Source organism: Rhamphochromis longiceps, linkage group LG13 (genome assembly GCF_057381845.1).
Source record: "Rhamphochromis longiceps isolate RC_006_pf linkage group LG13, R_longiceps_female_GT1.1, whole genome shotgun sequence".
Taxonomy (NCBI): Eukaryota; Metazoa; Chordata; class Actinopteri; order Cichliformes; family Cichlidae; genus Rhamphochromis; species Rhamphochromis longiceps.
Genome location: NC_140569.1, coordinates 19799864 through 19813825, shown reverse-complemented (window position 1 = coordinate 19813825; position 13962 = coordinate 19799864). Strand labels below are relative to the sequence as shown.

Genomic DNA, 13962 nt, shown 5'->3' with positions numbered 1-13962 from the left:
GAGGATAAAAATTCAGTGTCATAAATTCAATGTCTAAAAATACTTGAATTCTGATGACACTATATTTCTTCCATACGATTGAAACATGTTTAGATGTTTAGTAAGTTGAGCTCTTGGAATATCTTAATCCTTCACAATTTTGTCATTTTATTCCAACATTATGCAATAACTTTTACCCCAATAGTACTTGGTCACTTAAATATTACATGTTGTCTTCATATTGCATAATGTTCAACAAAGTCTAGAGTCTGGTTACCATAAACAGTGAATGGATCTACAACAACTAGCATCCTCCAATCTTTATCCTGGTTGCAGGGGGGGCTGGGAAATAACCCTGAAGTGATAGGTTATAAGGCAGGGTACACCCTGGTCAGCTCACAAATCTATCACAAACAACCATTTGCACTTACATTGACAGGTAATTTAGAATTACCAATTAACCTAACTAACAACTGCATGACTTTTTAACTGTGGGAAGAAACCAGAATACCAAGAGAGAACCCAGTGCAAACTAGCCGCACATGTTTTTGTCTCGCACACTTTGGATCGTGGTTTGAGGAAGGCACCCATCTCAGTCAAGTCAAACAGACACTTTTTTTGGTATACTGATTGTAGGAAATTGGGTGGTTGTTACATTTTTAAAAGTCTAACTTCTAATTTGAATAAAATAATTTCAAGTAATTAAATCATGTTGGATCTGTATGGAATTCAAGGACAAATTTTATATTAACTACACTCTAGACTTCGTTAAACATTTATAATATGAAGACAACATGTAGTATTTATGTGACCAAGTTGTATTGGGGTAAAAGTTATTGAACAGTGTTGGAATAACATGACAAAATTGTGGAGGATTAAAATATTCCAAGAGCTCACCTTACTTCATTTAGACATGTTTCAATCACGGTTTATCATCACAAAATTCACAGGTTTATTGAACATGAATAAGTTGTGTTGATTTAACTCAGTTGTTTAAGTTTCTGCCAAAGCAAAACAATTGTGCGCAACCAATTTCCGCTATTGAATTAAGTAAAACCAACATGCTCTTTTTTTCAGTACCTGCAAATGCAATGTTATATTGTCCATTTGTGTTTGTTTCACATGTCACAGTCAACGTATATTACCAGTACAAACATACAATGGTCACCAAAATCTGTATCTAAGATGCAGTTTTGTTTGAGTCACTGCTAAACACAGAATTTTGAATTTCCAAAAAAATACAGCAGGTCTGACCTAGCAAAAAGTTTCATGTTAAGAAAATTTGTCTTTTAAAATGATCAGGTGAAATGCAAAATTTTAACTGAAGTTTCTGACAGCTCATTAAAGATGCAGCTATTAAAATAACCATAATGGCTAATTCAAAAACGGTGAACAAAAAGTATAGTATATGGTAGAGATGGCATGATACCACTTTTTTATGTCCGATACCGATATCATAAATTTGGATATCTGCCGATACCGATATGAATCCGATATAGTGGTTTTTAATCAACAAAACTGTTTTTTTTTTTTAATATCTTGCTGCATTTTGTATAAGTTCATACTCAAGTTTAATGGATCGGATTACATTTTTTATTTTTCTCCGATATCCGATCCAGTAATTTAGGTCATATTACATATCGATACCGATACGTAATATCGGATCGGTCCATCTCTAGTATATGGTCCAGAAAGCAATTATAGAACCACATGGCGCCATTAGTCACAGGTCTGTGCTCACTACTGGATCTCACTGTCTGACACCTGTCTGTCTAGCAGCAATAACCTACTTAAAACTCCACCTACTGTAATCCATAATACATATGGGATACAGTACATGTTCTGTGTTAAATGAGACTGTTCCTAAACTTCATGTTTAGAGCCTTTCATTCACAGTTTTGTTGAGTATTTTTGAAAAACCCAAAAGTCAGTTTATGTGTAGTATATGTGTGCGTACATCCATTCGTGTACGGTATGTGAAAATTGAAGACTAAAGCAATAGGCCGATAATAAAGAGGTGAAGCTGTGAAACACAATAGTCAGAGTGAGAATTTCAACTCTAACTTCTCGTACATCATAAAATAAAATAAAATAATTGTTTCTGGGTTTTTTTGTTTGTTTGCCTCCTCCTACTGTGGACATCTCTTATCCACTCCCCTCCTCCCCTTTCTCTGTCTGTTATAATACAGGAGGGGCTTCAGGGGTTCTAATTATCCAATCACCTGCTGCAGCTCCAGCCTTATATACCACTCTTTTGCGCCACTGCACAGCCAGATTGTAGAATCAGCCAACTGTTACCTGCTGCCACCGCTGAGCTGCTCCTGCACTGGCTGAGCTTTGTTACATTTTGCCCTGGTGTTTCTTCAGCCAACAGTCTTCAAGTTTCTTTGCACCCTTCAGCTCGCTACACTCCGAGTCTCAACCACTAATCTTCAACTTTATGTCAGTAACCTCCCAACTGCTCAAACTCATTCTGTTGCTGGCTTCTTTCCCCTGAACAGTAATCATACCAGGATAATTCTCTAGTCTGTGGCTCTTTCCCCATGGACTATCTAAGGAGAGAGCCCCGCCATTCAGCCTAGCAGTCTTATTCTCTCTACTACATCTAACTGTATAAATAGACTTCTTATTAGTGATGGGATTTCCGGCTCGGCTCACTAAAAAGAGCCGGCTCTTTCGGCTCCGAACCAGCTCTTCAGGTTGTTTTGTTGCTTTAATTTATTTATTATTAACAATAATATAAAATTATGCACAAAAGGAATTACTAACGTAAAAAAGTGGTTTATTTATATATGTTTATATATAAATATATGTGGTGGCCCCTAGAGACAAAGCACGTACAAACTCCAAAAAGCACATACAAACTCCAAAAAATGGTAAATGGCCTGTATTTGTATAGCACTTTTCTCGTCCCTAAGGACCCCAAAGCGCTTTACACAACCTGTCATCCATCCATTCAAACAAGCTACACTGTAGCCACAGCCACCCTGGGGCACACTGACAGAGGCGAGGCTGCCAGACACTGGCGCCACCGGGCCCTCTGACCACCACCAGTAGACAACGGGTGAAGTGTCTTGCCCAAGGACACAACGACCGAGACTGTCCAAGCCGGGGCTCGAACCGGCAACCTTCCAATTATAAGACGAACTGCCAACTCTTGAGCCACGATCGCCCCACGTACAAACTCCAAAGCATGTACAAACGCCAAAGTACGTACAAACTCCAAAACACATTTCTAGCTTTAACTGAACTTCCAAAACAGAGCTACCTAGATCACTTAAATTACACAATTGAAAGCATATCTGTATGGTTTGTGTATTTATACACAAGCACTCATATATATTCAAATAATTTTTAAAAAAAAAGTTCATTCACCTGTTACTACGACACACCAAATTATTTGACGGAGACATCAGTTCTTGCCTAAGTGTGTTTTCCAGTTTTTTGAGGAGACTCCACAGTCTTTCCAAATGCATGGCATCCTTCATTGTTTACCTAATGTGAATGAATACCTGATGAAAATGAAGGAATTCTTTTTGATTAAATTAAAGTTAAATTAATGATTAACAAAGACATAAATGATTAGCAACTTTTTAATATGATTGTCAATGTAGGAAGCACTACAGAGGCCCACTTTGTTTTTAACTCTGGCTAATGCATGTTTATGTTCGCAAAGGTTGATTAATCATTAAAATCTTTTCCAATTATGTAAGCGCTGGTGAAAACATTTGTGATGATTAAAGAAGCAACATTTTTAATTAATGATGTATCAGCCTTTGTCAGTTTTAGAGTCTTAATGTGGCCTGGAAAAGAGAGCTTTCTTTTAAGGTATTTCAAAATTGACAAAGAAGATACAATTTTAATAGTCCCTTCACGCAAGAACACACACTGAACAACCAAAACAAAAAGAGAAGTGAGCAAGAGGTACATCAATGTGTTAAAACTGAAGAAAAAGCTAAGAGATAAAATAAATGGTACCTGTAAAGAAGCGTCAGCAAAGGCACAACACCTTAATGCTGACTTTCAAGGGTGTCAAACAAAGAGTCTTTTTGTCCTTCTTTGTCAAGCATCTATTCTTTTGCCCACCTTCTTTTCTATTCAATGTTTCGGAGATGGCTTTTTTTTATTGCAACCCTGTGCTACTGTTGAATCAGCTTCTTTTATATGCTGCTGTGAAACATTTTGTGGAAACCTCTAAATATGACATGTGCAGAATTTCAAAGAGTGAATCTTTGTGAAAAATGTGAAAAAGTCATATCGGAGTGAAGTTCACATCCAAACTTCTGCAATCTATGCAGAATAATAGGAGCAGTCTATAACATGTTTGTTTGAATAGTTTAACAGATTAAAAACTACTTAATCAAGATTATTTCACTGATCTTATTCCTAAAAGGATTAATGGGACACAAATATGTTCTTCTCTAAAGACTTGCAAGAAGACAATGCCTCTGTTATCTGGCCATTCAAAGCTAATCTCTAATGTAGACACAGCCGTCTGTTAAATTTTCCAAAGTCTATAGTGTTCAGGACGCAATCGGGCTGTCAAGGGACCATGTAAGCAAGAGCCTCTCTTTCCCTCCCACACGGGGACAACAATAATGTAATCGGGTCATATCTATTCACTCCTGTGGCAAATTTTACAGCTGGAGGTGGACTGCATTACAATCAGATGGAAAGACATACCAACAGCATCACCAGGCTAGAATAGAGAGGTGGAGATTATGCTTTTGTTGCTTGCTGTATCCAAATAGTTCAAAGTCTCACTACTCATGACTGCCATCAAAAGTTAGAGAATCTTTAGTGAATGGAGATGAGGAGGAGGAAGGGGAGAAGGATCTATTATTGCTGTATTGCATCAGATATTGAGATTATTGTTACTGAATATATTGCTTGGGCTTTTTACATTAAGATAGAGAGGAAGGGACTTGTAGAATAAGATTAAATGGGTTATTTTAGAATATGATAGGATGGCATAGAGTAACGATTCTTTGGGAGTGGCAGGTTTCTGTATCAGAAAATGTGTAATAACTGCCTGTTTGTTACTTGCCAGTAGCAATTCTGTCACTCAGTCAGATTTGTCAGGGGAGTGAGGGTATCTGCTAAGTTGCTGCAGTACACTGCTGGTATATAACTCAGCTTTTCCTTCATTTTTGCTATAGCAGTGCTGTTGTTTGTGATGAAGGGTTTAGCTGCAGTCAGTTTTGTCAGTTTTGTCTGTTGTCAAATTAGAAAAAACACTAACTAGTGGGTCCAAATAAATAACTAATGTGCATGAAAATTATTATTTCTGATAACTAAGTCAGATATTTGTGTGCTTTTATTGCAAGAAGCCAGTTTTGTACACAAATTTAGATTTATATATATGAAAAAGAACGACTGAATACGATGGGACATGGTAGGATTGCGTTGAATCTGGATTTTGCACTGACAGGCTACATTTCTAAATCCAATCACAAAGACTTTACACGCCATAGAAAATAGACAGTGAAGCCTCTGCGATGTGATAATAGCAGCTGGTTACTGTACTGCCCTTTGAAGCCTGAAATTTTGCAACTTGTCTATCAGCTTATTTTCAATTTTGTTTTTTTAAGACTAATATGAGTTGTGCTCTATGAAGCAAATTTAACATACCCAGGATCTCTTTGCTGATCTGGCTTCACGTACCCAAACAGTGGCAAACAGGCAAAGTGGTAACACGAAGGTGGTTATCAACTTAATAACTCAATCTAGCAATGAGCTCATGCACATAAAAGGGGTGGCGTTGGTTGGATCAGGCCAGAGTTAATAGATAAATCTATTGGAACCAGAGCGACTGATTTTACAAAAGAAGACAAAATTATAATATGAGAAAAATATGAAGCGGTTACACACGGAGGGTCACAAAGACAATGAAAGCAACAGTTTCCAAAGCAGCAGCATGGGTGTGTGGCAGGAATAGCAGTGTAGTCTAAAAGTATAAATTCTTCTAACAAGTCATATCCAACTAGTATAGATAGGTGTTCTGTTTTAAGATCATATACTAAGACATATAGAACAACAACGTTTGTATAAAATAGTTTCCATTCAACCAGAGGGGGAAAAAATCTTTAATATCAAGCATAATTCACTCTGAACAGATAAAGGGCTGCAGCGTAACCATGGCAATGCACTCTCCAAAAGAAGAGAGGCACCTTTGTAACACTGAAAACTAGTGGTGTGTGATACTGCAAATTCTGGTATCGATCGATACCAAGTAAACTGTGTGCAATATTGCTAATACTACTACTGATACAGATACTTTTAACCTGTAAAGGGAGCTTATGTAGGGGAGAGCAGTGTGTGAATCATTGTACATTTGGTAAATTTTGAACACATTTTAATGAACACCAACACAATAGTGTTGTGGTTTTAACTGCCACAATATTTAATTAACACAGTTCAGTGGGAGACAGTGGGTTTAGGTTTACTGGTGGTTCTAAATTGCCCATAGGTGTGAATGTGAGTGTGAATAATTGGCTGTCTCTCTGTGTTAGCCCTTCTGGTGACCAGTCTGCCTCTCGCCCTAAGACAGGTGTGATAAGCTCCAGCCCCCCCTCTTCACATACTAGACTTTGAGGACAGAAACAAAGTATCGATCCAGTTGCGTTTGTATCGATTTGACACTGATACCAGTATTAGTTTCAATAAAATTGATATTTGGATTGATCTGCCCACCTCTATTGATAACCCAGGGTTAACGCTGAAGTTACTTGGATAGGTTCAAATCCTGCTTTGTAGTACATGGCTCTGGGGTTATGTCAGCTAGTGCAGCTAGCTAGGTTTAGTGGAAATCTGAGAACTGAAGAAAAGCAAATCCGGAATGTTTAGCTAGCATCTGATTCTTCCACTGACTAATTTGAGGAGGAATGGGGACAATTACATATGGAATGGTAAGTTGGAAAGGTAAACAGACTTGAGACAAAATGTACTTACCTCGGAAACTGAACAGCTCCTAAGAATGCTTTTTGTAGCTTATGAGTTAAGAATAGAAAAGAACGCGTCAGTCAATTCACATGAACACTCCCGCATAATACTTAATACAGGCAGAGGAGGTTTTTTGTTCCAGGATGTAAATATATTTTGTGTTGCGGTGGGGGGGGGGGGGGGGGGGGTTGCTTTGTTTTTGTTTGGGTTTTTTGCTTGTTTTTTTTAATGGGTAGGTTATGTAATTTCTGCTACGATAATGGGAGTGGAGTGGGGATGAACTTGATTTTCAAACCAGACTCTAGTAGTTGTGTTAGAAACTGCAGTTTTTGGCACCTTGGCTTAGTTTGATTTCCCAACCTCAGAGTTGGCTGCTTGTCTTTTTTCAGCTTTTCACATAAACTTGAGAAACACTAGAATGTACCAAGTTGCTTAGAAAAAATTACAGTTTTTGCCCGTTGCTTGAACACATTTGGCAAAACGTCGCTCATTGTGCCAAAACTCTAAACACAAGTAAACACGACACAACACTGGGAAATATACCATACACATCTGTGCCAAAATGAAACTCCACTCCCAAAACCTAAACTCTGCTGTCAAAACCTAACATTCCTCTGTCAAAATGTAACTCTGTTGACAAAATGACACATACTTGCATCATATGCAAACACTTACAGATCAGGGGGAACACACTAGTCTTCTTTACATAAAACACTGCAGTCCTTGATTTCCATTGTGTATTCAGAAGGCACATTTACAGGAGACACATTTCCAAACAACCAAAAACGCAAATAGACCTACTCAATAGTGTACATCGCAGTACCATGAATTCAGATAAAGCAAAAAAAAAAAAAACCACAACACAATAATACTGCAATAGAAAAAACACTATACTGTAAACACAAAAAACCATGACAATTGTGCATAAGTGGGCTCATGGATCCCGCCGTCTGTTGGGGTCTGGCCACAGGACCTCATCAACATCGCAAGCAGTGTCCTCTCCCGCTGGGCACCGGGGAAAATATCCTCTTGCATGTCGAAACCATCCATGGATTGCTGTCACCTGAATGTCGCCGCAGGCCTGTTCCATTGCCTGCAGAAGAGGCATGCGGGCATGTGGTTGGCGGTCATATACACGCCATCTCCAAGCCTAAAAAAACCCTCAATAGGGTTTAAAAATGGTGAGTAAGGGGGCAAGTATACCACTTCAAATTGATTGTGGTTGGAGAACCAGGCCTGGACCAGAGCAGCCCGATGGAAACTGACATGATCCCATATCACCACAAACCTGGGCTGATCTGCTCTGTTCTGTACAACTATATCATGGAGAGCATCTAGAAATGTGAGTATGTGTTGGCTATTGTATGGACCTAGTATTGCATGATGGTGCAGAAGCCCTCGAAGGCATATGGCGGCACATAATGTGATGTTTCCCCCGCGCTGCCCTGGGACGTGCACAATTGCCCTTTGGCCAATTACATTACGACCCCGTCGTCTTGTTTTGCTCAGGTCGAATCCAGCTTCATCAATGAAAATGTATTCATGAGGCTGTGCAGCTCCATCCATGGCCGAGATTCTCTGAAAAAAAGGGGAACATGTCACTGTACTACAGTGCTACACATACAGCACCCTCACCCCATCACACAGGTACCTGTGTAGCTCTCAGAATAGATCCATGTGGTACTGATATGGTACATATTCAGCTGCTACTGGACTTCACCAATACTCTATTGTAAATGTAAGGGACAGTTACACGTACCCGTACATATTCAGCTCGAAGTCCTTTGACCCTGTCACTGTTCCTCTCGAATGGGACTCTGTAGAGCTGCTTCATGGTGATGCTGAGTTTACCCAAGATGCGTCTGATGGTGGTGATGCTCACATGGTCTATGTTGCTGAACACTCGCCTGTCTGCAAGTATTTTCCGTCGTAGCTGGTGGAGACGGATGGCATTGTCTGCCCTCACTAGGTCCACAACGGCAAGTTCCTGCTGTTGTGTGAACAGGCGTTGCCGTCCTCCCCCAGAAGGTCTTCGGGTCATTCTGGAGGAATACAACCACATATTGTCATCGGTTTGCTTATTTTTCTTACAGTACTTTACTGTATGTACTGTGTCATCCACTGTACAACACTGTACTTCAATATAAGGAATCAGCCACTTTGGCTGCAAAAGGAGCATTAGCACCCCGTACACTTGATATGGTAATGTGATATACTGTAGAACAGTGCTATGAAACCATCTGAGTAGAGCAGAAGGTATGGAGGTGAAGACATACCTGTTTTCTAGTCGGAATGTTCATATTACAGATGCCACTGTGAAGCGGCTTAGATGTGGGTGGACTCTCTGCCCAGCTTCCCTCATAGTCAGGCCATGGTTGATGACATGGTCCACCAAAGTTGCTCTTATTTCATCAGAAATATGGGTCCGTTCATGGCCTCTTCGGCCTTCTCCTCCTCTTCCTCCTCCTCCTCTACCTCTTCCTCTTCCTCTTGCTCTCCCTCCATCCATGCTTGCAAAGTTCTTGAAATGGCTACGCTGAGGGCTTTTTGTAGTTGGCTAATTGGTGTTCGGTTTTGCAAGTACGTGCCTTCAGGTGTGTATTTGAGTGGTTGCAATTATCCGATGTGTTTTGTATTTTGGATACATGTGTTTTCCGAATGGCACCCTGAGATTTCATTTTGTGAGCGAAGTGTCTTATGTATGAAATAGAGTGTAGCATGCAGGACCATGTGTGTTGCATAAAGGGGTAGGTGTGTTGCATAAAGGAGTAGGAGTGTTGCATAATTGGTACTGGGGTGCAAAGCAGCGCTTTTGTTTAAGGTATGGGTACATGTGTTTGAGGTATGGTAACAAAAGCTTCACGTTGTGTTACTTTAGTCTGAGCATGGGTTTATAGTGTTCAAGCAACGGGCAAAAACTGTAATGTTAAAGCCTTTTTGTTGTTGTTTTTACAGTTTTTTCTGATTGCTTAAGCCCTTTTTTTGCAACTATTGGCTAATTTTGCAAAACTCTTCACACAAATAAGAAAACCTGTCACCCAATCATCAAAACATTGTAGTTCTCTTGCAAAAGCAAACACAGCTAGATTAACTCTTCACACCTTCGTAAAAATGGTGTTTCCGTATCAAACAGTACACACAAGCCATCATCTACTAAGCACACAATGCGCCAACTGCACACTGATGGTATGAATACAAAACACATCTGGCTTTTGCTTTCTCTGTGCACAAGGTAGGCTATGTCAGTTTGAGCTCATACTTCTGTCATAGATCCATAAGCATGGAGGGATCCAAACTTCAAGTACTGGTGTTTATTCAAACACATCAAAACAAACACAAGTGTTTATTTCCAAGTATAGGATTATTTGCAATCGCCATAATGACTATATGGGTTACGTAGTCTGCAGTGAACATGCTTCCTCTGCCCCCTCCTCGTCTTCCTCTTGCTCCTCCTTGTCCTTGTCGTCCTCTTCATCCTACTTCTTCACCTCCACATCCTCTTCCTCGGCCTCCTCTACTTCTCACTCTTCCTGCTCCCTCCATTGTACTCCGCACACACAGCTTACCTGTATTATAGTGCTTAGGCTGATTGCAAAGTGAACGAATTATCTAAGAAAGTTTTCACATGTGAAAGTGTGCCAGACAGTTGGCAAATTAGTGTTACAGTTTTTTACAGTCGCTAACAAGCGTTTGTCCAAACAGTTGTCACATTTGCAAAACTCTAAACACAATTAGCACAGCATCGGTCTGTTGTGGCCATACCATTCACACATTTCATGTCGTGTTCACCCAATATGCAGTCAGTGAACACATTTCCACAATGCTTACATTTTCTTAACAGACAAGCTATACCTCCCAACAAAATTATGGACTGTTTTTGTAGTATCTACGAATGTTAACACACAACATCCCACAATAGCAAAAACAATATTCCAAACCTTAGATACAGTATAAAAGCCTCTGCTTCTGCAATGATATCAGTACAAAAACAATATCAATATCAAAAATATATCTCAGCTGATAATAAACAAACAACTGAATAATTGAGACACAGCTTATTTATGTTGGGTAAATTGGGCCAACCACACCTTCTTCCATTCTGGCTTAGACTCAGTGGGGTTCATAAGGCAAGACCTTGAGGAGTGATGTTTTTGGAAACAAAAAAAAGACAAACACTGTAATGTCTGGTCGAGGAAGAGTAAGAGCAAGGGGCCCAGGGAGAAGAGCAGGCCCAAGGAGAGGGCAAGGTAGAGGTGTAAGAATGCGTGGTGGTGGCATTCCAAGGGCTGCAAGAACAGTAGTCAGTGATGAAATTCGTGCCACTATCATTGACCATGTAATCAACCATGGTCTTTCACTAAGAGAGGCTGGTGAAAGAGTGCAGCCCAATTTGAGGCGGTCAACGGTTGCCTCCATTATACGCATCTTTCAACAAACCAACAGGTAAGTATTGCATTTTACATGGATTGTTTCTATTCTCACTTGACATGTCAATATGGTCATACAGTAATGCATATGTTGAATTTTTTGTCTTTCTAAAGAATGCAACGTCTTCCACCCTCTGGGGGAAGAGGAAAGCTCCTCAGTAATGATCAGGAGCTTGCCATTGTGGAAATGGTTACTGCAAATAATGCAATAAAACTGCGTGAAATACAAACCAGAATTGTGGCGGACCATGAGATATTCGACAATATCGATAGAATCAGCCTCACAACCATTTCGCGGACATTGTCCAAACATAGAGTGCGGATGAAGCAGCTCTACACTGTTCACTTTGAGAGGAACAGTGAGAGGGTCAAGGAGCTACGACGACAATATGTCCAGGTACAGTGTATATTCAATCCAATGTCCAGTTCTATAAGCTTTGCACTTTGCAAGTAGGTAACCTACACAATACTAGGTTACAGTACAGTATGGTATACAGTACTAACATGACTTACATAAACTTTGTTTCAGAGAGTTATGGAATTGGAGGCCAACCAGGCCCCTCATGAATTCATATACATCGATGAGGCAGGATTCAATCTGGCCAAAAGGCGTCGACGTGGACGGAATGTAATTGGAAAAAGGGCCACAGTTGATGTGCCAGGACAGAGAGGGGCAAACATTACCATGTGTGCAGCAATTGCAAATGCAGGATTACTCCTTCACAAATGTCAGGTTGGACCCTATAATACAGAGCGCTTGCTTGCCTTTCTCAATGATCTCCACCAGCGCCTGGTTCCAGAGCAGGGTCAGGAGGGTGAAAACATGAGGACCTTTGTAATTACCTGGGACAATGTGGCTTTCCATCACTCGCAAGCAATAACAACATGGTTTGAAGTCCACCCAAGACTGGTGAGTCTCTTCCTTCCACCCTATTCACCTTTCCTCAACCCCATAGAGGAGTTCTTTTCTGCATGGAGGTGGAAGGTTTATGACCATCAGCCACATGACCAGATGTCCCTCCTTGAAGCCATGGATGCTGGCTCCAGGGACATCACAGTTGACGATTGCCAAGGGTGGATCCGACATACCAGGCGGTTTTATCCCAGGTGTATCGACTTGGCTGACATCAGATGTGATGTTGATGAAAACATGTGGCCTAACCCTGAAGATCGCAGAGATTAGATGCAACTTTTTTGCCTTTTTTTAGCCCCCCTCCCCCCCTTTTTATCTTGGCTTTTTGCTGTTGTTTTTTTTGTTCAGAATGCTCTTGTGTGTTTCATGGATATTTTGTTCACTGTAAGCAATACTGTAAAACTTTCTCTGTCCTATCATACCGTGTTTCTACTGTACCTCCTGTGGTAAACAGTAAAGAAACAAAAACTTGTTTGCTTTTTACTGGAATGCTTTTGAATGTGAACATTACTGTACATGTGGACATACAGTTACCAACCAAGACATTTCTGGTGTCAATATGGTGGATTGCATGTTTCGCATGCAAATACCTGTGACACTGAAACATAAAAGTCTATGCAGTTTTTGTAATGTCAATAATAGCCAGTATTTTGAAACCTGGTGTACTTTGATTGACTGCATGTACCTTGTGAAGTGAAAACAAGTGTTATTCTTTGACAGACTAATTTCATTTTGAGTCAGATTTATAGTGTTTTTGTACAGTTAGTGTGTGCAGAGAAAGATGTGTTCTAATTTTGAAATGAGGAGTTAGTATATATTTAACAAAGTGTATTTTTGGGAAGGATATTATCCATTTGGCCAATTGTGTTTTGTAGGTGTGGGTCTGTGTTAAGAGTTTAGAAAAAGTATCTGAAGTATGGGTAGGCGCTTGTTAGCGACTGTAAAAAACTGTAATGATAGCCATACATGTGTATACTTTTGCTAGGAGTGTGTTGGAAATTTGGAAATTGAGTGTTGTGCAGTGAATTGTGCCTACAGTTTTGCAAAGTGTGTGTTATGAAATTGCAAACTGAGTGCAAAGCAGTTTTTGTGCTTTTAGTTTTGCAAACTCAGTGAGTGGTTTTGCTATAAGTCTGAATAGTTTTAGGAATTGTGCTACAGGAATCACAGTTAGGGTTTAAGCATTCAGAAAAAACTGTAATTTACACTCAATAGCACCAAACAGATATTACAGTTTTTACCGAATGCCTAAACACTAACTGTGATTCCTGTAGCACAATTTCTAAAACTAGTCAGACGTATAGCAAAACCACTCACTGAGTGTGCAAAACTAAAAGCACAAAAACTGCTTTGCACTCAGTTTGCAATTTTGTAACACACACTTTGCAAAACTGTAGGCACAATTCACTGCACAACACTCAATTTCCAAATTTCCAACACACTCCTAGCAAAAGTATACACATGTATGGCTATCATTAACACTAATTTGCCAACTGTCTGGCACACTTTCACATGTGAAAACTTTCTTAGATAATTCGTTCACTTTGCAATCAGCCTAAGCACTATAATACAGGTAAGCTGTGTGTGCGGAGTACAATGGTGGGAGCAGAAAGAGTGAGAAGTAGAGGAGGCCGAGGAAGAGGACGTGGAGGTGAAGAAGTAGGATGAAGAGGACGACAAGGACAAGGAGGAGCAAGAGGA

The 13962-nt window shown here is 40.0% G+C and overlaps 1 pseudogene; it reads right to left on the bottom strand.

The window, feature by feature from the left end:
- Positions 1-8093: 8093 nt before the first annotated feature.
- Positions 8094-9132, bottom strand: LOC146655746 (uncharacterized; annotated as a pseudogene).
- Between the last annotated feature and the right edge of the window lie 4830 nt (positions 9133-13962).